The sequence below is a fragment of the Schistocerca serialis genome, chromosome 2, assembly GCF_023864345.2.
Source record: "Schistocerca serialis cubense isolate TAMUIC-IGC-003099 chromosome 2, iqSchSeri2.2, whole genome shotgun sequence".
In the NCBI taxonomy this organism is placed as follows: domain Eukaryota; kingdom Metazoa; phylum Arthropoda; class Insecta; order Orthoptera; family Acrididae; genus Schistocerca; species Schistocerca serialis.
The window spans coordinates 697,256,466-697,283,781 of record NC_064639.1 but is presented as its reverse complement, the minus strand read 5'-3'; the positions used below and the strand labels follow the sequence as shown (position 1 = coordinate 697,283,781).

Sequence of the window (27,316 nt, the reverse complement as noted above, 5' to 3'; positions counted from 1 at the left end):
TGTGGGATTAATTTTACATATTATGGCTAAGTAAATTACCGTATTGATTCCACTTAGTGAAGACGAGGCTGAATGAACTATCTGCAGATTATAGTTAATACGATGGGAATATCATCACAGTCAAACTGCTATTGTATTAGCTACAAAGTGTTTGCCTGCATTGGAAATACGTGTGAGATATAACTAGGTAACATTAAGCATGTACCTAATACTTTATATAGTTTGTTGTGTATGATATTTGAAGTATTGTCAAGTATTGTTCAAATTATTGATTTTACTCCGTCAGAACAGGTGACGAAGGCCCAACTGCACCGACCGGCCGCCGTGTCATCCTCAGACCATAGGCTGTACTGGATGCGGATACGGAGGTGCTTGTGGTCAGCACACCACTCCCCCGGCCGTATGTCAGTCTATAAGACCGGAACCGCTACTTCTCCGTCAAGTAGCTCCTCAGTTTGCCTCACAAGGGCTGAGTGCACCCCGCTTGCCAACAGCGCTCGGCAGACCAGATGGTCACCCATCCTAGTGCTAGCCCAGCCCGACAGCGTTTAACTTCGGTGATCTGACGAGAACCGGTGTTACCACTGAGGACAGGCCGTCGGTAAATTATTGATTTTGCTAAATGTAAATTCAGTTATATACAACACTTAAAGTGCACGACCATCTAATATTCTACTCTTCTTCCGATGTTGGTAGGAGTGATATTCATCGAATCGTCGCCCCATTTCGACGAACTCACCAAGACGGGAACATGCTAATTCGATATAATTTTAAATCATTCGGACAGACAGCGAAATGAAACCCAGTTTTGTCTGTCATACGCAAGGGGTAAGAGGAAAATTAGGAAACTAATTAATATTTTCATGTAACATGGATATTAGTGGATCATTGAGGGTAGGGACTGTCGCTAAACTGACTCAACTATTAGGTCAGTCTGGTTAGACCTGCAAAAGCGGGAAAGCCACTTTGGTCTTCATTCGCTTATAGCAGTCGACGAGTGAAGGTTCTGTGCGTCAGTGAAGTCATTTGTCTTATATTGGGAAGACGATAGTTCACGATAACAGAAATACACACCGGATTTTGGATGAGATCGTTAATAGCCAGTTGGGGTACCACTAGTTCTGTGATCGTTGGGTTCCATAAAAAATAGGCACTTATAATGTATATATCGTTGAAAGATGTTATTTATGCTTAAATCTCGACTAAAATGTATTATTAATGCTTCTATCTGGGTAAACAGATATTACTAATTCTTATATCTGCCTGCTCACTATACAGAGAAATAATGTAATGTGCGATTTATAATTTTTTTGGAATAAATTTGTTATACTATTCCAATATTTTATTTATAATACTATCGGCGCCATACATTGGGGATGGTTGGATTACTCCCCATGGTTGAACCAGAAGATAATGTTCCGACTTAAGATCGGCGCTCAGTTTTAGTGCGATATTCTGAAGTTCATTGATGTCGATTTCTTCACAGACTGAAAACTTCATCGCGAAATAAAAATTCTTGAGTTATAATACGAAGGATGGATACTTATAATCCTTTCATGTGTTTTCAAAGACGTTAATATCAGGTGCTTGAAAAACAACTCAGAATCCCCATTTTTGTGAGTGAAATATGTGACACGTGTCCTGTAGTAAGTATCTACACTAACAGTTTGAAAGTTTTTCTATTGAACGTGGCAGTCATGACGCCCTCGAGGTTGTTTTGGGAGGCAATGATCAAGAGATGCACACTAAAAGGGATATATGTCTGTATTCTATCGTAATATAAAGTAACCAGGTGAGGACGTGTGGCGTTTCGACAATGTACTAAGCATATTCCTGTAGTCGTGTCTCACTGATATTTGTGTATGCAGAGCAGGTATCAGCCAGAGTAAGACATTACGCAGCATCAAAGTTAGCTAAATCAGACATTTACTCTTGTTTGTGAGACAAAACTATCTAACTACAATATCCCATTACCTCCTTTGGCTCTTTAGCAAAATAATTTTCTACAGTGAATAAACATAAAAGACTACCAGGTCTTATACAAATGATGTAACATACTTTATCCTGTAAAGGAGAAATGTCTATATTTTTATTGTTAATTACAGCAGTAAAATCTTGGTGATTCGTACCTTCCACAGTACAGCAAACAACACTATCTGACGAAACAGATTGGTGCCTCAGTATCGTACTTTCTTCCGACATTTTGTCAACTACTTGGTTAGACGTCACTTAAAAAGTAGCTGTATGAATTGGTAAGTTCATGAAATTTATTTGTTGCAATCAAATTTGAATTAGGCCAAAGATAATGGTCACTGAAAGAAATTATTCAGTCTTAATACATACCCACCGTCCCCTTTCGCCTCAGACCTTTTATCTCGCCGCTGTTACAAAACGAGTGTTTGGACCACCTCACAAAGAACACAACCCACAACAGGCACTTACTACATGTTACCGACTTTAATACATCCGCCTACTTTTACATTCACATCTGCGTAGATACTCAGCAAGCTACTATACGGTAGATGGAGGAGAGCACCTTGTACTGCTGCTAGACATTTCCTTTCCTGTTCCACTCGCAAATGGGGCCAGGGAAAAACGACGCTCTATACGTCCCCGTGTAGGCCTTAATTTCTCTTGTCTTTGTGGTCCTCACGCGAAATATCCACAGGCGGAAGTAGAATCGTTCTGCAGTCAGCCGCAAATGCTGGTCCTACAAATTTTCTCAGTACATTTTCCTGATCTCCACTCCAAGGATTCCCATTCCAGTTTTCCAAACCTCTCAATACTCACGTGTTGATAAAATCTACCGGCAACAAATGGAGCAGCACACTTCTGAACTGCTTCGATGTCTTCTTTTAATCCGGTTTGGTGGAGGTCCAAACACTTGAGTATTACTCAAGAATAGGTCTCGACACTCAACTAATATTCTTCAGATAATTCGAAGTCGACCAGTCACCTTTCCTACTACTTTCCTTACGTGCTGTTTCCATTAATTCATATCACTTCGCAACGTTGTTCGCCCCGATAGCTGAATGGTCAGCTCGACGACCTGCCGTCCTAAGGGTCCAGGGTTCGATTCCCGGCTGGTTCAGGGATTTCCTAGGTGTTGCGTTGTCTTCATCATCATTTCATCCCCATCCGGCGCGCAGGTCACCCAATGTGGCGTCGAATGTAATAAGACCTGCACCAAGGCGGCCGGACCTGTTCCGTAAGGGGCCTCCCGGCCAATCTCGCCAAACGCTCATTTCCATTTACTTCGCAACGTTACGCTTAGATATTTAACTGACATGACTTTGTCATGCGTCACACAACTAATGAGGTATTCGAACATTACAGGATTGTTTTTCCTACTTATCAGCATTAACTTACATTTTTCTAGACTCAGAGCAAGCAGCCATTCATCACACGAAAAAGGGATTTTGTCTAAGTCTTCTTGTATCCCTCTACAGCCACTGAATGACAATATTTTCCCCGTACGCTACAACATCATCAGCAAACAGTCACATATTGTTGCTTGCCTTACCTGTCAGATCATCCTTGAATATAGAGAGCAGGAGCGGTCGTATCACACTTTCCTTGACTTAACACACCCCGTAACTTCAAGCGAATACATAATATTACACATGGAAAATAGGAATGGGAAGACACACTGCAGAGACGCCACCAGCACTGTAGTCTGCAGTCAGCTCCTCCGTAGAAGAGCGAGGTTTATGGAGTAAACACAAAGCGCACAATCCCTAATTGTTATCTTAAGGATGCGGTCTCAAGATGGAAACTCATCGATTCACCTCCACTGGAGGCTACTCAACACCATAAATTAACATATCAGGTGTCCCCTGCTTCCAAAAATCGTAGCGCATAAAATATGATACGTAGACAAATACTTTTTATCTTGAATTACAAGTGACATATTGAAGTTTTTGTGTACATATACACTTGCTGTTAATTTGTACAGTACAGGGAACAGCGACATAACAAAATCAAAATCGGACATCGTTTGCAAACAACAGGTACCCAAACCAGGAGAAAGCCCAATGTGTCCTCTGGTACCAGGAGACACAGTCAACAAAAACAGTCAATATGGAATGTGGCCTCAACTGAGAAAAGAACACGTTTCAGGGGGTCATCATGTTCCTCAGTCTTAGCCAGCTTGGCAACAGCAAAGTCATAATGGACACTGTAATCCGTTGGTTGGAGGGACTGCACAATCTTGGCTTTATACACATGGAAAATAAGTTGTTTTGTACCACGAGGTGCTCTTATTTCTTCGGAATCTGCAGCTCATGTGAGGCTCTGCAGACTGACTTCTCGGGACTTCTCACGAAGGCGTCCGTCACTGTCCGCATTGTCTGCGCACTAGGTTCTGGCCTGCCTGTTATAGGGAGATCGCGGGCGCTCGCTGTTTCCTTAAAACCTTAAACTTCGTATACCACATCTTGGCGCCTTGGACCCTGGTGGCCGTCTGTGGTATGCCGTCTGGAAGCCTCTCTGGACCGTTCTTGGTGACTGTGTCCCGTGATAGCGTGGTTTTCTCCTGGTTTTAGTGCATGCTGTTTGCAAGTGGTGTTCGATTCCCCTGCGGTTACGTCATTGGGCCATGCAACAAACAAACTAGGTTTGTATCTACGAAAAATTTTCAATATGTCACTTTCACTTTCATATAAAAAGTATTTCTGTATCACCTTTCATGCCTTTTGACTGTTTGTAATCAGGAAAAGACTTCTGGGACACGTGGTACACCACATATTCCGTCCGTGGCAATCAAATGGCAACTTTGTGCAAGAGACTAAGCACTCTGAAGCTCCAATTTGCCACTAACATAACCACTATCATTGCATTAAATGGTGCAACGAAGATTCATCACTAATTTCTTAAGAGACTGTAACATGCAGATGTAATTAGTTGCTTATTCCCATGGAGAATTTCTGTACCATGCCATAGACTCTGATGAGATAGTGCCAGACCTATGTATTTGCTTACACTTTAGCCACTATAAAATCAGAAACGAATGCCTCAGTATCACTGCAGAACAAGTTAACGTGTCTTCAACTTCTATTCCTCAAAGTAATAGTACTACATTTGTTGCCAGCACCATGATGTCTTTTTACGATCTGTTAAAAGTTTTTGTTTTCTATATGAATACCCGCAAATATTTCTTTTAAACATCAGTGTAGCTTCCGATCTATGATGCCTAAAACAAAAAAGTTTAGGTAAACTAGTATGTAAAATACCTTCATCGTCCTTCATTGTAGACAACATGGGAGCCTGATAGCCGAAGGGCTTGCGGAAGGAAACTTCCAGACACGGAAATGGCCCTTCAGTCTGCCGATAAAAGAGTTTCCTGTAAGACAGCCGAGGTGCAACTGCTTCCCGGAACAGCAGATTTTCTTACTTCCCCCTACTCCGTCGCGACCAGCGTACTTCCCAGAAGAGCAAACACGCCTCACTTCGTTAGGCTTGCCGCTGTTTCTGAGTGTAGGCGGAGCCCTTGCTCAAGAAACCTGCTGGATGCCCTGGAGAAGATGTCATTACGTGATAGGAAACGCTACGTAGTATGTGGCGAAACTGCGCAGCAGCGGCGAAACTCCAAATCCAGCTAAAATACAACTGGCGTTAGTGCAATTGGTTTGGATCAGTGTGATAACAAAACTGCTTGTCTACAAATGTAATATACATTTATTAACCAACATGAAATATTATTGTTCCTACTTCTGGCAGTGGTCACCATTTGAAATTTCTCACTGCGGTAGAAATGTATGCCCTGTTGGTTCAGTCGATTCTAATTCTTTCGGTGGCACACATTTTTACTAACAAAGTACGGCCAGGAAGTCGAGGGTGTGAATTTTTCGGTCGTCAGACATTTTGGATTTAATCCATCGCTTCTAGAATGCCCCCTGGAGGTAGAGTAAAGGACAATGGGGATGGTGGTCCATCTGTCAGTGAAGCCCTGCCTCTTATACGAGGGAGCAGAATAAACTATTTCAACCTCTTTTTTCCATTTTAACTCAATATATGCACAACTCAATGTACATCCACACACTGCAAACCACTGTCAACTATTGGGACAGGGTGTTCCTCCTAAAATAACTTTCTGTTCGCCCTGACATGTTTCGCCACCAAATGATCAATTTTTATTTCTGTAACGTCTAGCGTTATCTAATGTAGCCCTAAAAATTATAACACTTGCGTTTTGCTTTTTCTCGACTTTCAGTTATACAATAGGTTAAGGATTGTAAAAATTTTATAACACTTTACAGAATTAAAAGTTGACCTACAGATGTCGAAACAGGCTTTGTGCAAACAAAAAGAAATAAATAGTGTTAGCATAACGTGGATTTTCAAAATAACTCAAATTTTAAATCGCAAACGCGGGTAAACGTCTAGAGCAGGTTCAAACCGTAGAAAGAGTTTCTTCGAGTTCCATTCTCGTATGGAGGGCGGGAATGCCACTGTGCACAGTGTGATCAGTCGAATCATTTTTATGCGGTACCTAAAGCAGCGATTCGCAGACGACTGTTATATATTCCGTGATTATTCACTTAATACTGGCTCTTGAACTCCCTTGATTATTCAGTTAATACTGAATCTCGTAGTTTGTAAGTAAGCTCTCGCGGTATAGGTGACGACTTTCTTCAAACTTCTGACCTTTCAAACTTTTAAACACTTCCGTGATGTTGTTTCGTGAGTCCACAGTCCAGGGACCATTCGTGGTGTCCTTCTTAGCACACGTACAATATTCACCGTTGTTCCTTATTGGATCCCACACACATGAGCATTATAGTACGATGGGTAGCACGAGTGTTGTACAAGCACTTTACTAGTGCTATAACAGGGAACATGGCACTAGCAAACACAAGCATTATCACACATTTCACACTCATTCCTAAAAAAAAAAAAGCTGGCCTTGGTGGCCGAGCGGTTCTAGGCGCTTTAGTCCGGAACTGTGTGACTGCTACGGTCGCAGGTTCGAATCCTGCCTCGGGCATGGATGTATGTGATGTCCTTAGGTTAGTTAGGTTTAAGTAGTTCTAAGTTCTAGGGGACTCATGACCTCAGATGTTAAGTCCCATAGTGCTCAGAGCCATCTGTTTGGCAATCATAATGGCAACAGATGTTTCGTCCAATTTATGCGCAGTACGCTGCATTTGGCCATGATAAGGACCAATCGCTGCATTGTTCTTTACATTTCTGTGTTCTAAAATTCAACATAGAGTGAAGTTTCCACACCCTGTGTTCTACAGTTCCTTATCTACTCTACGACCCACCATTGCTGTGTGGCAGAAGTATTTTAAGCCTTGTTCCAGCAGGGGGACGATTGTCGGCAAGCCTCCCTTTGGGCTTGAAACTGTCTAATTTTTCCTTCACAGTGTTTTCATGAGATTGTGTCTTCTAGAAATGTATGAGGAGTGATTTAAAGTGGAATGATCATACAAAGTTGATCGTCGGTAAAGCGGATGCCAGACTGAGATTCATCGGAAGAATCCCAACGAAATGCAATCCGAAAACAAAGGAAGTAGGTTACAGTACACTTGTTCGCCCACTACTTGAATATTGCTCAACAGTGTGGGATCCGTACCAGATAGGATTGATAGAGGAGATAGATAAGATCCAACGGAGAGCGGCGCGCTTCGTTACAGGATCATTTGGTAATCGTGAAAGCGTTACGGAGATGATACAAAAACTCAAGTGGAAGACTTTGTAGGAGAGACGCTCAGTAGCTCGGTACGGGCTTTTCTTGAAGTTTCGAGAATATACCTTCACCTAGGAGTCAAGCAGTATATTGCTTCCTCCTACGTATATCTCGCGAAGAGAGCATGAGGATAAAATCAGAGAGATTAGAGCCCACACAGAGGCATACCGACAATCTTTCTTTCCACGAAAGAAAATGCACTGCGCTCCTGTGGATGTTCTCTATTTGATCTGTCAAATCGATCTTGTAAGGTCCTACATTGATGAGCAATACCCAAGCGTCAGTCGACCGAAGGGTTTTGAAAGCTACCTCTTTCGCGGGTGCAGCACACTTCTTGAGGATTCTTTCACTGAGTCTCATCCGGGTGGTTGCCCTTTCCGTAATGAGATTCGTCTGGCCGCTTCACTTTAAATTGCTCAGTATGCGTACTACTAACTTTTCAAAGGATATTGCTCCTTCTAGTGTCTGTTTGGCAGCCGGCCGGAGTGGTCAAGCGTTTCTAGGCGCTTCAGTCTGGAACCGCGCGGCCGCTACGGTCGCAGGTTCGAATCCTGACTCGGGCATGGATGTGTGTGATGTCCTTACGTTAATTAGGTTTAAGTAGTTCTAAGTTCTAGGGGACTGATGACCTCAGAAGTTAAGTCACATAGTGCTCAGAGCCATCTGTTTGGCAATCATAATGGCAACAGATGTTTCGGCCAATTTATGCACAGTACGCTGCATTTGGCCATGATAAGGACCAATCGCTGCATTGTTCTTTACATTTCTCCAACATTTCACTACGAATTTCTGGCGCTGCGATGTCTCCATATGCAACAGCGATTAGCGTCTTAAGAGTTTCTGACGCTACCCAGTACATTTGTACATTTGAACGGTTATGGTCCTACAACAGTAAATTTATATATTTGAACAGTTATGGTCCTACAACACTTCCTTGACTTCCACTTTAAATTAGTTTTATGTCTGCAGATTTCGCTCTGTTAAGAATTTTCTAGGAACTCGTCAACCCTGTCACATACCTGTTTTGATGTAGCGTGCGCTTCTATTTCTTTTCTTAGATGACACTGTGTCACTGTGCCAAACACCTACTAGAAGCTAGGGGACCCAGTATGAACCTGATCGCCCGTTTCAACAGACTCACGAGCCTCGCAGACGAAATGTACACAAATCTTCGCGGTGAGGTATGGTACGAACACGTGGCTGGAAGGTCCTTGGAGACTGCTCGGGTAACTTAATGGTTGTACAGCATTCTTCAAAGGCAAGGATATGTCTTCGACAGACCGTTTTAATTCGCACTAATTACGACGCATTCAGTAAATGCAGACACCTAGAGTGCAATTACTAAGAAATACGAAAGCTGCGGTTTATAAAAGACACTCTTCAAGTGTCTTTCCTTCATCCATACTACAGAATTTTTCAGAAAGGAATTTTTCTCTGTAATTTACAAAATAGTGACGAAAGGAATATTTACATACAGGTAAACATAAGAAGCGGACTCTTTCTGCAAAATTACGAACATATACTAATGTGCAAAACGTAAGGACGAAAATAGCTTTCCCATTCCAAGTAACACGACTCGATGAAACTTGTACCACACATAGGAAGAACTGCTACAGTACAGAAGATAATCGAAAGAAATACGCACTGAGACAAACAAAAATGACTCTCTTATTCAAAGGCTATAATTCCACTGAAATCACTGCGATTTATGATGGAACCCTTGACGTTACAATAGGCAGGACATGGCTCTTAACAGGAGTGTGGTCACCACGGACTCATGGACGGCAGTGCCTGCTCTGCAATGTGATCCCATACTAGCAAAAAGGTTTGTAAGGAGTTCTTGTGGCAGGGCGTTCCGTCCCTCCACCAGCGCAGTGGCAACCGGTGGATGGTGGTTGGTACGTGTGACCATGCAGCTGTACGATTTCTCAACTCATCCCGTACGTGCTCGATAGGACTTTAGACGAGAGAACGGGCGGGACCGCAAATTCACGGAATGCGAGGCCTATTCGGAAAGTAAGGTCCGATCGGGCGCGAAATGGAAACCACAGTCAACATCCCATGAAGCCTTGCAAAGATGTGTTGGGCAGTGTCTCTAGTATTCCTGTCGACCACGAGACGTCGCTCTTTCCAGTTCTCAGAGCACAGTGACCACGTAAATGTGCCTAGAAAATAATGTCTCCCGCCAAGTGCGAGGGCCTGGGCAAAGATTTCGCCTGATTTCATGCAGCCCGCATACCACAACTGTCATTCGTTTCCTTCTTGATGACAGTTCTCGGACGCATTCTACAGAGGCAATGAAGATGCTCCTGCGGCGTTTTCAACTGGGAAGTGTTTCATCACCCATGACGCAGCCATTAATTTGCTCCTTCTGAGTTTCATCTCTGCTCACATAAATCGCTGGTTATGTAGGAAACATTTTGGCAGAGACAGCGAGCTGCAGTCCAGCGCAGAGTATTGGCAGCAAGCACGGGGAAAAGGAAAGTTGGTACAACGCTACGACAGATGTGTAAGTTGGAGCGGTCACTGTGTAGAAATCTGGAAGGTGTAGCTAACTGCTGTAAATAACACTTTTTTTTATTTTCACAGTGGTTTCCGACCGATCCGACCTTATTTTCCGAATAGCCCTCGTATCATCTCGTTCAAAGAACTCCCCCATCTGCACTATTCGACGAGGTCCCGCATTCTCATCTATAAAAATGAACTCACAGCCGAATGCACCCCTTAAAAGATTCATGCGAGGAAGGAGTACAGACTAGCAATAACGGTCACTGGTGAGTCTAGCGTGTTCAAACTTTTGGAGGTCAGTATGCCCACGCAGTATTACGTCCCCATACCAGAACACCTTGACCACCAAAACGATCATGTTCGACAATGTTCCTGGGTGCATTACGTTTTCCCAACCCTCGCCATACTAGGATACGTCCAGAATCATTATACAGACTGAATCTGCTCCCATCTGATAAGATAACATGACCGTACTCCTCGTTGGTCCAATCCCTTTGCTGACAGTGTCACCGATGTTGGAGTATCAACGAAACACAACTTTCTTTTGGTCGGGCGTAGAGACCACCCCCGTGCAGTCACCGTAGCACTGTGGAGCGTGAGATTGTGTGGCTTGATGTACCGTTAAATTTGGTTCCAATTGCACACGCTGTTTGACGGGGGCTCTTTTTGCCGGTTGAACAATGTAGCGGTCATCTGCTGCTGTAGTAGACCGTTGTCGACCATGTCTTCTTCGTAGGGCAGCAGTGCCGGCGATTCGAATCGGTCCTCATGCACGTGAATCAAATTCCTTGGATACATTCATCATGCTTCGTCATTCTTCCAGTTTCCCGATAATTCTTTCCCGTTTTAGGTCTTCCAAGTGTTATCTCCGGACTATGTTTTAATTCAGAACACTGTCTTGTCCCGTTCCTTCAAATGACTCGCGTTAACTAAAACCTTAAGGCTACACGTCAAACTTTGTGTTTGACTGAAAGACCGTCCGTGTTTGCGGGTGGTACAGATCAACACTTTGGTGCACATCTCTGGTACACGGCGACGCGGCCAGCGCTAAATGCGGATGAAACCGGATACCGCCCCCGCCTCTGCCCTTTGCCGCTCGCCCTGTGCCCTCGCAGGCCTGCGCCGCGGCGGCGCCTTCCGCTATGGCCACCTGCAGCCTGCAGGCGGCGGTTGTCTTTTGTCGCCGTGCCGCTCTTTGAAGGCCGCGCATTGTGCCCGCGTCCCGCCCATTGTGAGTCAGATGCGCTCCGGGTTTCGCGCCCGGGGATCGATCCGCAGCCCTGAAGTCACCAGAGACCTGGCTGTCTCATCTCCAACGGCATTCTGCACGAGGTCACCCTGAAGGCCCTCCTTTTGTTCCCGAGGTGACGCCCTGCAGCTTCTGTAATCTACGGGCGGACCTCTTCTCCGCCTGCCTCGTCGGACGCTCGTGTGCTCCGTCCGCAACGTCGACAGCGCAACCGAAGCAGCTCGCGCACTCTTAAAAGTAAGAGGCGGGAACAATGCAGCACGCCCGGTTGCATCCAGAGTGCCGTATCACATTCTGAGAAGTATTAATATGGAAGCCGTTTCTTCAGAAGCCCACAATCGTATCGTCCTCTAAAATCCTCGGGCACCTTGAATGTTTCACCACGGTAAACATTTGCAGAAGAAGCTCTAGAAGTTTTCGCTGCACCCAGAGGAATGATGGTGGAACCTGCCACCCACTTGGACGATCGATGGTGTGCCGCTCGAGGCAGATGGCTGGATAAGCGATGTGCCGATGGTAGGAAAACCCAGTAACAAATGTAGCGGCAACGAAGAGTGAGAAGTTACTGTCCAAGTGCATATGAATTTCCTCTGACCTCTTTCTTTCCGAACACGCTTGACTAATTCGCTAAGCTACCCACATTTTCTGCAGCTGTTGCCCTCCTTCCTTCATCTGTTTTCAATAAGCAATGTTCAACACAGTTTCTCACCAGCCTAATAATATGCTATCAAACAGCCAAACAATGCAAAAGAATCTGTGGCTGCCTGTCTCTACAATCCCATGTCTACCAACAGGTCAATTACTAAAACCATTTCCCTCGTTAGCCGTAGCTAGTATTCCAAAAGAGGGTCATCAAGACATTAATATCTTGAAAGACTGCATAGAAATATGCACTAGGACAATCAAGAAATTCCGTCTCTTTAACTACATCACATGTAAAATTAAATTAAAGAGATTCACTCCATCTGCGATGGTTCAATCCCGCGTCCGGCCATCCTGATTTAGGTTTTCCGTGATTTCCCTACATCGCTCCAGGCAAATGTCGGGATGGTTCCTTTGAAAGGGCACGGCCGACTACCTTCCCCGTCCTTCCCTATTCCGAAGAGACCGATTACCTCGCTGTCTGGTCTCCTCCCCCAAAACCCAACCCAGAAAACCTGATGTAATCACGACATTTATATTTATATACATTCTATGTCGTTATACTGCTGCATGAAACCTGAATATATTATCTGAATCCAACGAACAAAAAACTAATAAGCCTGGCTCTCAAATTATGGAATAATCCATTAATTTTCCAATAAATTTATAGGAAACTGAACGTGTGTACTGCCACAAAAACATAAAAAAGCAATAATTTCTGTACCAGGAGGAATTAAACTATTAAACTGCATCACTACGTACAAAACTCGAGTCAACGAAGCAACTTCACAAGCAACATCTTTGCCTGAACAATATACAAAGACACAGAGACAACCATATATGAGCATAAGCAAACTGCATCATCATCAGATCTTCTCCTTGTCACTGAAATGAAGTCCGCAGCACGTGGTCTAGTGGTTAGCGTTGCTACCTTTGGATCACGGGGTCCCAGGTTAGATTCCCGACCGGGTGGGGATTTTCTCTGCCCCAGGACTGAGTCTTTGTGTAGTCCCCCTCATTCCATCATCATTCATGAAAGTGACTGAACTGTGTACAGATTGGAAATATGTACGGGCGCTGATGTCCGCGCAGTTGAGCACCCCACAAACCAAACATCACCATCATCATCCCTGAGCTGAAAATATTTATAATGTCTGCCCAAAGTTAACTACTTACAAAAAATAGAAAGGATTATCATGTTTAATGTTCTGCATGCATTTTCCTTATCTTACACCGCTTACATATGTGAACAGCAAAGATTGGAATTCACTCCAATGGGACATAGCATATCGTAACACATAAAGATAGATAAAGTAGTGTGGTATACAAATAAATAAGCCTTCAAAAATTATAATAGTAATAAAACTAACACTCTATCTTCTTTTTATGTGTTCCAGAGAAAATATTTTCCCACTTATTACGTATTCTGTATCAATATGTACAATCTTATTGTTTATTCTCGTAGCTTCCTTTTGAATCCAATCCTATTCCCGTACCCTGTATCAAACTGTTCCAGTTCTCTGTCATTACTATTACAATTCCGTGAATATTTACGTTCAAGAGTCCATATCTAGATTAACAGTAAATGATAATTCTGCTTTAATTAAACGATTAGATGCAATATATTTATTGCATACCTTAAACATAAATATCACTTGTTTTCCTATTGACCTGCTGTACATACTAATTACCTTTGTTATTTTCACTTCTTTCACTGGTAGCTCTGCCAACTAACTGTTTCTTAATCCCTGCAGATATGATTTCTATGAAGCACATGTACTACTAAACTCCCTGTCTACAGGACTACTTCGTTTACAACTTATACTATTTCTACAGCACTGAGAGGATGAAACTTTCCAGTAGCTGCTATTTTGTACCTTGTTTTCATCAATAAATCTAGTTCAGTATCCTTGGTTCTTCCTTTTCCCATAGTAAATAATGTTAATAATTCATCAACATATGAACGCCCTGGTCTCAAGCCATTGTCTTCTTGATTTCAACATTTTCCTGCATAATGATCCATCAAAGTTACGCCCCTACAATTTCCATAGTCTCTTCTTTTCTCTTCTTGTAGTCTCAAGTAATAACATATATTGTTCATTCCTTGGGTATCTGGTCCCCTTCCAAACATTTATTATTCAACTGGGCCGAGATACCATACTCAGTGGTAGGAGCTCCCTTTATTAACTCTGGGCTCAATCCACCTGGACTTGGTGAAGTGTTTTCCACGAAAAGTAAAATTAAAAATGCATCCTCTTCAAATGTACTCTGTTTAAGCCTCACCTTGTTCAAAATAACTAGATGCAATGACCTTAAGGTAAAGAGAAAGTAAGCCTGACTGATTACGTTTGTGGCCTTTACAAATTTGATGGTTCGAGACGACTTTCGTAGAAGGAAACTTATGTACAGTATCGAGAACGTGATGAACACTTGGTCTGATTTTACTGGAATATGACCTGCAAAGCTTGCTGGTAGCTGCCATCAGGTGACTTAAATATCAGAGATCGTTGACGCTACCTGTTGGCGTACCACACTAATACATGTGTAAACTGTTCAGTGTGACACTACAGCGCTTGTAAATAAATTCAGAGGGTATCTCTTACCTGGAAATATTTAGCGTTCGATTTCGTGTCTAGTAAAGCACGCTCTCTGTTCGCAACGTTTATCATTACCATGGAATAACGGTTCTTAACACAAAAAATACATTGACAGACTCCAAGGGGTCATCCCGAAGCCACAGTTCAAAACTGATATTTCCCGAAAGAATGAAGAGAATCTGCACCACACGTACAGAAAAAAATAAGTATTATTCATAGTGGTTACATGTTATGCTACCTTGAGTCTACTGTAGGTTAATTATCAAGTGTTATTATCAGCTGTTACTTGTAAGTGAAAGTCTGTAGGAAGCCTCATTAATTGTAGCCCCACGAGCCTGTGCGTTATTCACCGCCCCGTTAGGCATCGTTAACAAAACATCAGCCATCCATTTGTTTACTAAATGCAGCGACAGTGAGCAATCGCTCTGTAAATTGCGTAATGGTGATGCAGGTAAACTAAGTTACCGGCTGTGTAATTTACATAGTTAATGGTGCAGGTGGTCGCTGGATGGAGAGCCCGCACCGGCCGTGCAGCTAGGGATGGTTCATTCACGTGCCAATGTTCTGCATGCTCCCCGCACCTATCCTTTGATTCTCCATGGTTCTGCCCAACCAATTCCTGAACTCATCAAAACTCTTTTTACAATTTATATTGTTTCTGAAAGCAACGCGTAGATACTTTTCTCACCTTAATCCGATAACACTGAATATGCAACTCAACATTCAAAGTTTTTCTGCTGTACCAGACTGACAGGACATTATTAGGATCGTACAAATTATTGCTCTGTAAATATGTCTGCTGATTTTATTGAAGGTTTATTGTTCTACGCTTTAATGTTTATCTCATTCGACACAAAACTTCATGTAAGTCTTGTCATCCTGCTTCGTATACGAAATATAACGTGAATTATATCCCATTTTTACTTAAAATAGGCAATAAACGGTAATAATAAGCGCATACAATTCAGAATATTCCGTGTTCATGGTGACGACATTAATGTCATTTACTAGTAATCGCTCTAAGAGTCGGATTAGTTGTTTCATTATTTCACTTTGTTTGAAATGTGTTACCCAAAATTTTAAAGTAGAAAATTAACAAGGAACTATCAACTGCTACGATAATGCTTATACAAAAGATATTCTAGATTCTGCGATGATACAAGTTGTTAATAGCATTACAGGGTGCCGATGGTATCACCTGCCGACTTCATCCAACTGAATTTGTTTTTTGTTGCTCCAGCACACTTTTTACCAACCATTTACTTCCACCTCTAAGTCCTGTTGCACAACGCATACACTCAACGCTCTACTTTGTAATCTCGACCCTCCTTCCTTCTTCCATCTGTTGTCCACATTAAACAATGCCCAGTCCAAGTAATTAATAAGCAAAGTCTTTCATGGAGATTTGAGAGGAGCTAAGATTACAATAAACTTTCAAGTTAACTTAGCTTGTCACGTTGAGACGGATCCAGCTCTTCTTGTCTAGGGGTTTGATTCTTGGAGCTAAAATCTAATATCAGGTACTCACGGTTGATTTGAACTAAATAGATTGAGAAGATGGTTGTTGCAGATTTTTTTCCCGCAAATATATTTTCTACTGATTTTCTCATATTTTAGTATATCATACAGTGTTTTTATTTTTCACATTAACAAAGCCGATATTACATTGTTCGCACCTATTATACAAAAATACGTCCGATCACATCAGAGGCACGCTTTCGACAATATTCCAAAGGGTTTACAATTTTTCTTAACAAATGAATTCTTACTAGTTTTCGTTACATTATTAATATCGATTATTATCTCATAAATGAATCCAGAAATAAACATAGTAAACAGTACAGGATTGCGTAATCAATAATAGGAATTTTAATGTGCAAATAATCCGTAATTTCAAATGTTTATAAAAAATAATTTTAACTGTACATTCAGAACTAGTACTTATCGATTATAACATCGAAACTAAAATGTTCTGTAAAGTAATTTCTTTACAAAAATTTTAGCTTGACACAGGACATGCTGGGTATAAAATTGTATGTAAGTTTTCAGAAAAGCAACTCAGATAATATTGACCTGGCTAAAATTAAAAAAAAATGCTGGTATCGACAACTACTGTTGAGGAAAAGAAATGCTAGAGGAGGATGTCCGGTGGCAACATGCAGCAGACGCAACGACGCCAGCAGGAAGAATAAAAACGTTTAGGTCTCCACCGGATCCAAAGCAGGAATAAATAAAGTCAAGTCTAGCTAAGAATACATTTTATTACTAAGATCATTTTCCATTTGCAACAGATCAATGAATTGCATCAAACACAAGTTAAATCCTACACTAAAGACCTACACTAAAGACACACGTTGGAATACCTTTGCCATGAAACTGATCGTTAAAAGAGAAACACATTGCGAGTTGAGCAAGTTATACAACTTCTCAAAAATACTGAGCATCATTAGACTCAGACTTGCATGTCCACTGATGATGATGGTCCAGGAAAAAGTAAATTTTCCGATCCCTCCCATCCGTATTCAGGCCCGTACAACTTTTCATTTGTGTCAACCAGTCAGGAGCCGGTACCTCCATCAGCGCTACTTAAGTGTTTAATATTATTTTTTTAACTGCAATAAATCCAACCCCCCCCAAATGACTTGATGTAAGATCGAATCTCTTCACCTATCTGCATTGACTGTAATAACAATTCTTTACAGTAAATGAGACATGCGCAATTCAAATACCTAGCTGTCATTCGTGAATACCGTATTCGAGCTGTTCCCTGATTTTTGAGCGTTGCCCGCCCGTGTGTCGGGTTCGCGGGATGTCGGTGGTTTTCACGGCGCTGCTCGGGCTCTGGAATTCCGCATGGTCCTCTGCATACAGGAGATTTACAAAGGACCGTTGTCCCTGCATCGTCTGCCATATTGGCGGGCCGTTTTCTACTGGGCATTTCCCTCTCGCTGATATGTTCTCACAGCATCCGACCTTAAACTGTCTGTCTCCTACTTACTTCTGCCGTTCCATTGCAAATCCCAGTCGCTGTCCTTTAAGCTAGCAAAATGTATATGAGCATGGACCAGTTAATTTGTGTGTTGTTTGAATAATAATCACAAAAACAAATTTGTGTTCAGAACCATATTTTCTGTCCTGATCACGAACCTAGGGTGGCTCCTCACCACAGTGCTACTAAAACCGAGTATTCTGATTTAAATGATCAATTCTTGCAATCAAATGTTTTCAAGTGATTTTTGCCTAATGTAAAAGGAGTAGTAAAAGTTAAAGTTAAAACCACAGAAGTGAAGTTAGATAAGACATTGCTAAAGTATCCTTAGTATATTTGCAAAGTATAATTTTGTAGGGATACAGTGCTAAATTGTGTAAATATTACTGTCTAAAATACCTGCTTCATAGGTGATGAAAAGACAAATAAGTTAGGCTAATTTTCAGAAATAGTGTAGTATTGATTTCTGTCATGACTGATTCCTTTTCTGAAGTAAATTAAGCCCAAAGTTGTGTTTCAATGTCTTACAAAGTAAATTATGAACTATTCCAAGTGAAGAGAACGATTATTTTTTTGAATTAGACTTTTTTACTGTAATAATCAGAGAAAGTAACTAGGGAAAAAGTGCTAGTTCATGGGTCCCCATCAGATTCTTCGCGTATTAGGAAAAAATTGAACTGTTATTGTTGCTAAGGAAAAGTGATGTATGTAGAGGAGCTTAAACAGTGCATTTATGAGACAATTCGTCTTTATTGTTTTTTTGTGTCAGTTAAGATAAAAGACCCTCATGTCCAAATTTAGTTCTGCACTTCATGCAGTAACATTTCAGTATTTGATTAAGTAATGCTCTTGAGTGTAGCTGTCATTGGTATGAGCTTGGTTCAAAATTACTTCTCATAATTTACTGATGTATGCGTTATGGTAACTGCTGATACACACAGTTCAGAGTGCACTGTGTGACCTTAACTCCCAAGGTTAAAGAAAGTCCTATCAGTTTTTTTCTGTTATTTAACCAAATTCAAAATTATAGTCCGATACCTTTCAATGGCGATATTCTTGAGGACAAAATTATAGAAATGGAAGAGAATGTAGACGAAGATTAAATAGGAGATATGATACTGCGTGAATAGAAGCTTTCCAAATGTGGTGCTACGGAAGAATTCTGAAGATTAGCTGGGTAGATCACATAACTGACGAGGATGTATTGAATAGAATTAGAGAGAAGAGAAATTTGTGGCACAACTTGACTAGAAGAAGGGATAGGTTGGTAGGGTATATTCTGAGGCATCAAGGGATCACCATTTTAGTATTGGAGGGCAGTGTGGAGGGTAAAAATCGTAGAGGGAGACCAAGAGATGAAGGATGTAGGTTACAGTAGGTACTGGGAGATGAAGAAGCTTGCATAGGATACAGTAGCATGGAGAGCTGCATCAAACCAGTCTCAGGACTGAAGACCACAACAACAACAACCTTTGTCCATTAGGGACACGCACGGTCAGTCTGAAAAATCCTCCTAGAGGGTAACATCAGTTTGTTTCACGGAAAGTTAGTGTTACAACCTGCGTTATCTTTCTCGGTTGAGAAACCATCACGAGAATAGCTCGATAGAGGTGGTCCCACAAGTTCTCGATTAGGTTTAAATCCGGAAAGTTTGGTGGCAATGGGACTACGGCAAACTCATCCTGGTGCTGCTCAAACCACGCACGTACACTGCGTGCTTTGTGACACGTTGCGTCCTCCTGCTGGTAGATGCTATCGTGCAAAATAAAACCGAATCGCATGTAGAGGTGCACATAGTCCCCAGTGATGATGCATTCTTGTGCTGACCCATTGAGCCTTCCAGGAGGAGGAGATCATCGAGGAAATGCCCTCCGGCCCTGACCCTTCCGCCAATTGTTGCAAGCGGGGTGTTTGCTTTCAACGTTTCACGCTGCACACTGCAACGGCCATCTGTCTGATAGAGCATAGAAGGTCATTCATCTGAAAAGGCCACCTGTCCCACTCAGTGGACGCCGAGTTGCGGTATTTGTGCGTAATTTCCAGCCTTCATCTCCGATGCACAGCAGTTAGCATGGGTACACGAACTACGCTCCTACTACGAAGGCCCATACGCAGCAATATTCGCTGAACGGTCGTTGAGGAGACACCGTGGGTAGCCCCTTTGTTCAGCTGGCGGTCCGTTGCTCAACAGTTGCACTCCTATTCGGCCGTACACATCGCCGCAGCCGCCGTTCATCCCTGACATATCTACATCTACACCTACATTTATACTCCGCAAGCCACCCAACGGTGTTTGGCGGAGGGCACTTTACGTGCCACTGTCATTACCTCCCTTTTCTGTCCGAGTCGCGTATGGTTCGCGGGAAGAACGGCTGTCTGAAAGCCTCCGTGTGCGCTCGAATCTCTCTAATTTTACGTTCGTGATCTCCTCGGGAGGTATAAGTACGGGGAAGCAATATATTCGATACCTCATCCAGAAACGCACCCTCTCGAAACCTGGTGAGCAAGCTACACCGCGATGTAGAGCGTCTCTCTTGCAGAGTCTGCCACTTGAGTTTGCTATCACGGTTACCAAATAAACCTGTGACGAAACGCGCCGCTCTTCTTTGGATCATCTCTATCTCCTCCGTCAACCCGATCTGGTACGGATCCCACACTGATGAGCAATACTCAAGTATAGGTCGAACGAGTGTTGGTAAGCCACCTCCTTCGTTGATGGACTACATTTTCTAAGTACTCTCCCAATGAATCTCAACCTGGTACCCGGATTACCAACAATTAATTTTATGTGATCATTCCACTTCAAATCGTTCCGCACGCATACTCCCAGATATTTTACAGAAGTAACTGCCACCAGTGTTTGTTCCGCTATCATACAATCATACAATAAAGGATCCTTCTTTCTATGTATTCGCAATACATTACATTTATCTATGTTAAGGGTCAGTTTCCACTCCATGCACCAAGTGCCTATCCGCTGCAGATCTTCCTGCATTTCGCCACAATTTTCTAATGCTGCAACTTCTCTGTATACTATAGCATCATCCGCGAAAAGCCGCATGGAACTTCCGACACTATCTACTAGGTCATTTATATATATTGTGAAAAGCAATGGTCCCATAACATTCCCCTGTGGCACGCCAGAGTTTACCTTAACGTCTGTAGACGTCTCTCCATTGATAACAACATGCTGTGTTCTGTTTGCTAGAAACTCTTCAATCCAGCCACACAGCTGGTCTGATATTCCGTAGGCTCTTACTTTGTTTATCAGGCGACAGTGCGGAACTGTATCGAACGCCTTCCGGAAGTCAAGGAAAATAGCATCTACCTGGGAACCTGTATCTAATATTTTCTGACTGTCATGACTCCTACAGAGTAGATTCTGAGTTTCCAAAAACGACATGATACGCCAGCAAAAAACATGTTCTAAAATTCTACAACAGATCGATGTCAGAGAAATAGGCCTATAGTTTTGCGCATCTGCTCGACGACCCTTCCTGAAGACTAGGACTACCTGTGCTCTTTTCCAATCATTTGGAACCTTCTGTTCCTCTAGAGACTTGCGGTACACGGCTGTTAAAAGGGGGGCAAGTTCTTTCGTGTACTCTGTGTAGAATAGAATTGGTATCCCGTCAGGTCCAGTGGACTTTCCTCTGTTGAGTGATTCCAGTTGCTTTTCTATTCCTTGGACACTTATTTCGATGTCAGCCATTTTTTCGTTTGTGCGAGGATTTAGAGATGGAACTGCAGTGTGGTCTTCCTCTGTGAAACAGTTTTGGAAAAAGATGTTTAATATATCAGCTTTACGCGTGTCATCCTCTGTTTCAATGCCATCATCATCCCAGAGTGTCTGGATATGTTGTTTCGAGCCACTTACTGATTTAACGTAAGACCAGAACTTCCTAGGATTTTCTGTCAAGTCGGTACATAGAATTTTACTTTCGAATTCACTGAACGCTTCACGCATGACCCACCTTACGCTAACTTTGACATCATTTAGCTTCTGTTTGTCTGAGAGGTTTTGGCTGCGTTTAAACTTGGAGTGGCCCGTGGTGAATGACAGCTGCGTCGACACCGGTTTTCGATACCCCAATTGTCCCATGCAGGTTATACCACGTCGACACGAGACCAGTTTACATACTTGACCGTTTCGGAATTGCTTCCGCACTTGAGCGGAAAGCCGGCGATCCTTCCCCTTTGGACGTCAAATAAATCGCTGCGTTTTCGCATTACCGCAGCTGCGCTGTTTTCTGGGTCCTTCTGATACGATTTATATACCCTCCAGTGCTACTGCTACCACCTGCCTCTGTGAGAGGTTATTGCACATTGACGTCTTACATGGGCGGTGTTCTTATTAATGTGACTTGACTATGTGTCGGCTACTTTAAGTGTCATCACAATAGTGACCTGTAAATAAAAGAATATCCCTTTATCACGAAGCCGGAACATGAGCTCAAGAGATCTTGGAGAATAAACACATTTCACTGTATTTTTTTTTTTTTTAACTGCTTGAGTAAGAACGAACGTAAAATGAAAATACGGTGATAAAACGCTAAGTAGTGTGTGTACGAAAACTAAAATATTTACCGGAGAGATATCAGGAAACGTGGACTTACCTCTGCTTCGTGTACTTTTAAAGCATTTTTTCACGGAACAGTCTCCAAGCATAAAAATGTAATACTTCGCACTGCTATTTCAGTCACCTTCATAAATAAGTCTTGCGCGACGGCACAATTTCCACGGTATACCAGTTGCTTGCGACCCGTTGTGTGCAGAATGTTTTATATGTTTCCAATGTTCGAGTCCGGAATGAAATTTCTCCGGCGTGAAGCCATTTTTATTTGAAAAATTACCCGGAAAACGTCGTCGTTTTGCCCTCAGACAAGATTTTTATTGGCCGTGTGAGTTCCCGAGCTACGCCTTTCGCCAACACAGCAACGCATAGGGCACTTGTCTCCACCACCCTACCCACTTACTCCCCAATCTCTCTCCTCTTCTTCAGTTCTTACGATTTCGAAAGTTAAGACAAACACATATTTCTCCTACGGATCACGACATACTGCCACGATTCGGTTTGCCTGTCACTCTGAAGATGAAAATTCGTATTGTAAAGAAATTTTGAAAGCGGTAAAATATCTTCTGATTTAAAAGTGACGAAAAAACTAAAATTTTCAACTCATGAAGTATTCCAAGGATCCTAATGGTGATGTCATGCAAATTAGCAGAGAGACATGACTTTAAACAAGATCTAATCATTGTCCAATTGCAATCATACAACTATTCTGCCTCCCAAATGTGTTACTTTCCTTTCCCTTTTCCTCACATAGTTCTTTATTTCTCATATTCTTTCTTCTTAATCCCTATTACGATGTTCCTGTGTGCATTACGTGCCTCCATCTCTCGCCATATGAAAGTACGTCCAGCATTGTCGAACATCATCGTTTTGGCGATCCAGGTGTTATGGTGCTTGGAGGCGTAACGTTTCACGGTCTTACTGACGTCCCAGTCATTGAACACGGTACATTCACCAGCCAACGTCATTTTCACGCTGAACTCCTTCTCCATAAGCGTCATTGCAGGGGTGAAAAATGGTTCAAATGGCTCTGAGCACTATGGGACTTAACATCTATGGTCATCAGCCCCCTAGAACTTAGAACAACTTAAACCTAACCAACCTAAGGACATCACACACATCCATGGCCGAGGCAGGATTCGAACCTGCGACCGTAGCAGTCGCGCGGCTCCGGACTGAGCGCCTAGAACCGCTAGACCACCGCGGCCGGCTTTGCAGGGGTGAGTTCGACCCTGACGTCATTTTTGAGAGCGACAATGTTCGACACCACTGAGCAGCACAGGCGAACGATCTCTTGGAATCAAAGGATATTTGGCGCATGGACTGGTCTGTTTACAAGTCCTAAGTATGTACCACGCAGAAGTTTGCAACCACGCTGGTGGAGGAATGGAACGCGCTACCATAAGAATTTCTTTTGACCAGCGTGGGGTCAAGTTCTATAGATGCACTGCCGTCCGTAGTGATCATCCATCGTATTAAGAACAGTGTCTTGCAGTCCGTAATGTCCATTAAACCATCGTAAGTCGCGGTGACTTCATTGTAGTTGCAGTATTTGAATTAAAGAGTCATTTCTAATCGTCTCATTGCCTGTTTCTTTCAGTTAACTCTCGTACTACCCTGTCGCAGTTTATTCTACGTGTGGTCGAAGTTACATCGAGTTATGTTACTTCGCAGAGGCCCAGGATGCGCAAGTAACTTCAGTTTTGCATACCACCGTACTTCGCTTCTTAGTCTTGGTTATCCGGCCAAATTATTATTATTTTTTCGTGAAACCCAAGGACATATGGTTGTTATTCTGACCCTCACCATTACACCGGATACACGCTGCCAGAAAAAAATTAGTACATACTTTTAGTGATTTCCAGTTCACTCAAGCTTTATTGTTGCAACAGTGCATATAGAGTACATGAAATTATTACATTTACAGACCAACAGTACAAGCGCTTCTGAGATACTAGGCATCGACCCATGTTGAAACACCCATAGTAGTACGTGGTGTAGCCTCCAAGGACAGCAACGAAGGTGCTCACTCTTGCATCCAGTCGATCCTAAAGAGGGCGAATACTGTCCGGGGTACGTTATGCCATGCCTGCTCGACTACATCTACATCTACATCTACATCTACACTCCGCAAGCCACGCAACGGTGTGTGGCGGAGGGCACTTTACGTGCCACTGTCATTACCTCCCTTTCCTGTTCCAGTCGCGTATGGTTCGCGGGAAGAACGACTCCCGGAAAGCCTCCGAGCGCGCTCGAATCTCTCTAATTTTACATTCGTTATCTCCTCGGGAGGTATAAGTAGGAGAAATCAATATATTCGATACCCCATCCAGATACGCACCCTCTCGAAACCTGGACAGCAAGCTACACCGCGATGCAGAGCGCCTCTCTTGCAGAGTCTGCCACTTGAGTTTGCTAAACATCTCCGTAACGCTATCACGCTTACCAAATAACCCTCTGACGAAACGCGCCGCTCTTCTTTGGATCTTCTCTATCTCCTCCGTCAACTCGATCTGGTACGGATACCACACCGACGAGCAATACTCAAGTATGGGTCGAACGAGTATTTTGTAAGCCACCTCCTTTGGACTACATTTTCTAAGGACTCTCCCAATGAATCTCAACCTGGTACCCTCCTTACCAACAATTAATTTTATATGATAATTCCACTTCAAATCGTTCTGCACGCATATTCCCAGATACTTAATGAATGTAACTGCTACCAGTGTTTTTTCCGCTATCATGTAATCATACAATAAAGGATCGTTCTTTCTATGTATTCGCAATACATTAATTTATCTACGTTAAGGGTCAGTTGCCACTCCCTGCACGAAGTACCTATCCGCTGCAGATCTTCCTGCATTTCGCCACAATTTTGTAATGCTGCGACTTCTCTGTATACTACAGCATCATCCGCGGAAAAGCCGCATGGAACTTCGGACACTATCTACTAGGTCATTTATATATATTGTGTGACTGGTTCAAGTGGCTCTGTAAGAGTTGTTGACTGACTGGTTGCACCCGTCACTTCTCGTCTTGTCATATCCCACACCTGCACGATTGCAGACAAGTCCGGAGACGATGCCAGAAACGGAAGTAACTGCACGTCTTGCAGAGCACGTTGATTTTGACAGTGAATGTGAGAGGGAGCATTATCCTGTTGGAACAGACTGTCGCCTTCCTCTTGCAAGAACTGGCAAAAGAACGGGTCTAACAACATTCTCACGTTCCGATCACTGGTTAGTGCCCCCTAAAGAGACAACAAAGGTGAACGGGAGTTGTAGCTTACTGCATAAGGCCTGGGGTGGGGCCAGTGTGTTTTGGACGAATGAACTCTACGGGACAGCGCTCACCAGATCTACGTCATATGCCCAAACAACCATCACTTGCGCGCAAGCAGAATCTGCTTCCATTGCTGAAGACCAGTGTGTGTCGTGCAATCTTCCAAGTGATCCTCTGACGGCAACAGTCGAACCGTGCACGTCGATGATGTGGAGTGTGTGGATGACGGCCTATGGATGTGTGTTCCCATAGTCCCACTGCTATGATCCGATTCGCAACAGTTCATGTTGACAAGGGTGGACTCACAAGCCCTCTTATCTGTGCTGAGGACGCTGTGCGATTTGCCACTGCTGCCATTACAATACTACGATCCTGGCGGCGTCTGTGCTGCTTGGACGTCCAGAACCTCGTCTACGGGTGTGAGAATGTTCAGGTGACCAGTGATACCAGCGTCGTGCACAACTAACGCAGCATCCAACTTGTGTGGCAGTTCTGTGAAAGGACCATCCCGCCACTCGGAAGGTCGCAATTGGAATCCTTTGTAACCTGCTTAGGCGGTTGCGACTCCGTGGCATGGTTGCCTGCTTGCCTCACACGACTGCACCACACTGAGCCTTCTGGCTGTGAGCATTTCCTAAAAATGGTTCGGATGGCTCTGAGAACTATGGGACTTAACATCTGAGGTCATCATTCCCCTAGGCTTAGAACTACTTAAACCGAACTAACTTAAAGACATCACACACATCCTTGCCTGAGGCAGGATGCGAACCTACGACCGTAGCAGCTGCGCGGTTCCAGACTCAAGCACCTAGAACCGCTCTGCCACAGCGGTCGACTGAGCATTCCCTATTAAAGGGTAGACACTGAGGGTGCACTGGTAGCTATGTCTCCACGCTGTCTGTTAGCGGACGATGTGGATACCATTATCAGTTCATCAACTGTCCCCCAAGTTGCATATGCCGTCATCGGATCAAAATTGACGTCGTCTTTCCAGATGTACTATTTCTTTCGGCAGTGTATTTCGACTTATATCCCCCACTTTTCTTTATTACGGTGTCATGACAATTCCAAATTTTTTTCAGGTATAGTACTTCAGCGAATCTAGAGACACTTTCCGCCATTTAAACAAATTTGACAGCTGGTACCAGCTGAAAATAATTTTGACCGGCTGTTAAAGGTCCTGTCGATATAAGTCACACACATTCAGCTCAGCGAACTGACAAAGCAGACCACAGTAAAGTGCGCTACGCCGGCACAAAAACTGCGGCTTTTCATGAGGAGCCACACTGTAAGCGATCTCTTCTCACAAAAGAGTCGTTTCTAACACACCAAACGTGGTGGTGCTGTGGCCATACGCTGGTTTCTCACACAGAAGGGCGACGGTACAAATTTCCGTCCTGCCGTTCTGGTTTTAGTTTTCTGTGAGTCCGTCAGTCTCTTGAGGCAAATGTTCTGATGCTGCCTTTGGATAGAACACTGTCAATTATTTACTCGGGTTTATGCATCTTCGTCATCAACAGGATGTGAAACTTTAACTTCGTCCTTGCTTCCTAAGAGTTACCAACAGCCAATTAATAGTTAGTTGTGCACATAGCATAACACGAATTTTTACACATAGGTCTATTCATCGTGAAAAAATGCCACTTCAATATGGAATGTGTGTTGCACACTGATTTGATATAATAACTAAACTGTTACAATATAATTACTCCCTAGGAGGTATTAACAACTTTCTTCATGATTACAATCCAGCAAAAGACTTCGGCATGTAAATTTAAGTCAAAAA

General features: G+C 43.0%; 1 protein-coding gene and 1 pseudogene across 1 annotated transcript in view; one reads left to right on the top strand and one right to left on the bottom strand.

The window, feature by feature from the left end:
- LOC126457844 (allatostatin-A receptor-like) overlaps positions 1–27,316 on the top strand; it is a 1,203,850-nt gene that overhangs the window by 886,320 nt on the left and 290,214 nt on the right. The window lies entirely within an intron of this gene.
- LOC126458835 (5S ribosomal RNA) lies at positions 486–603 on the bottom strand (annotated as a pseudogene).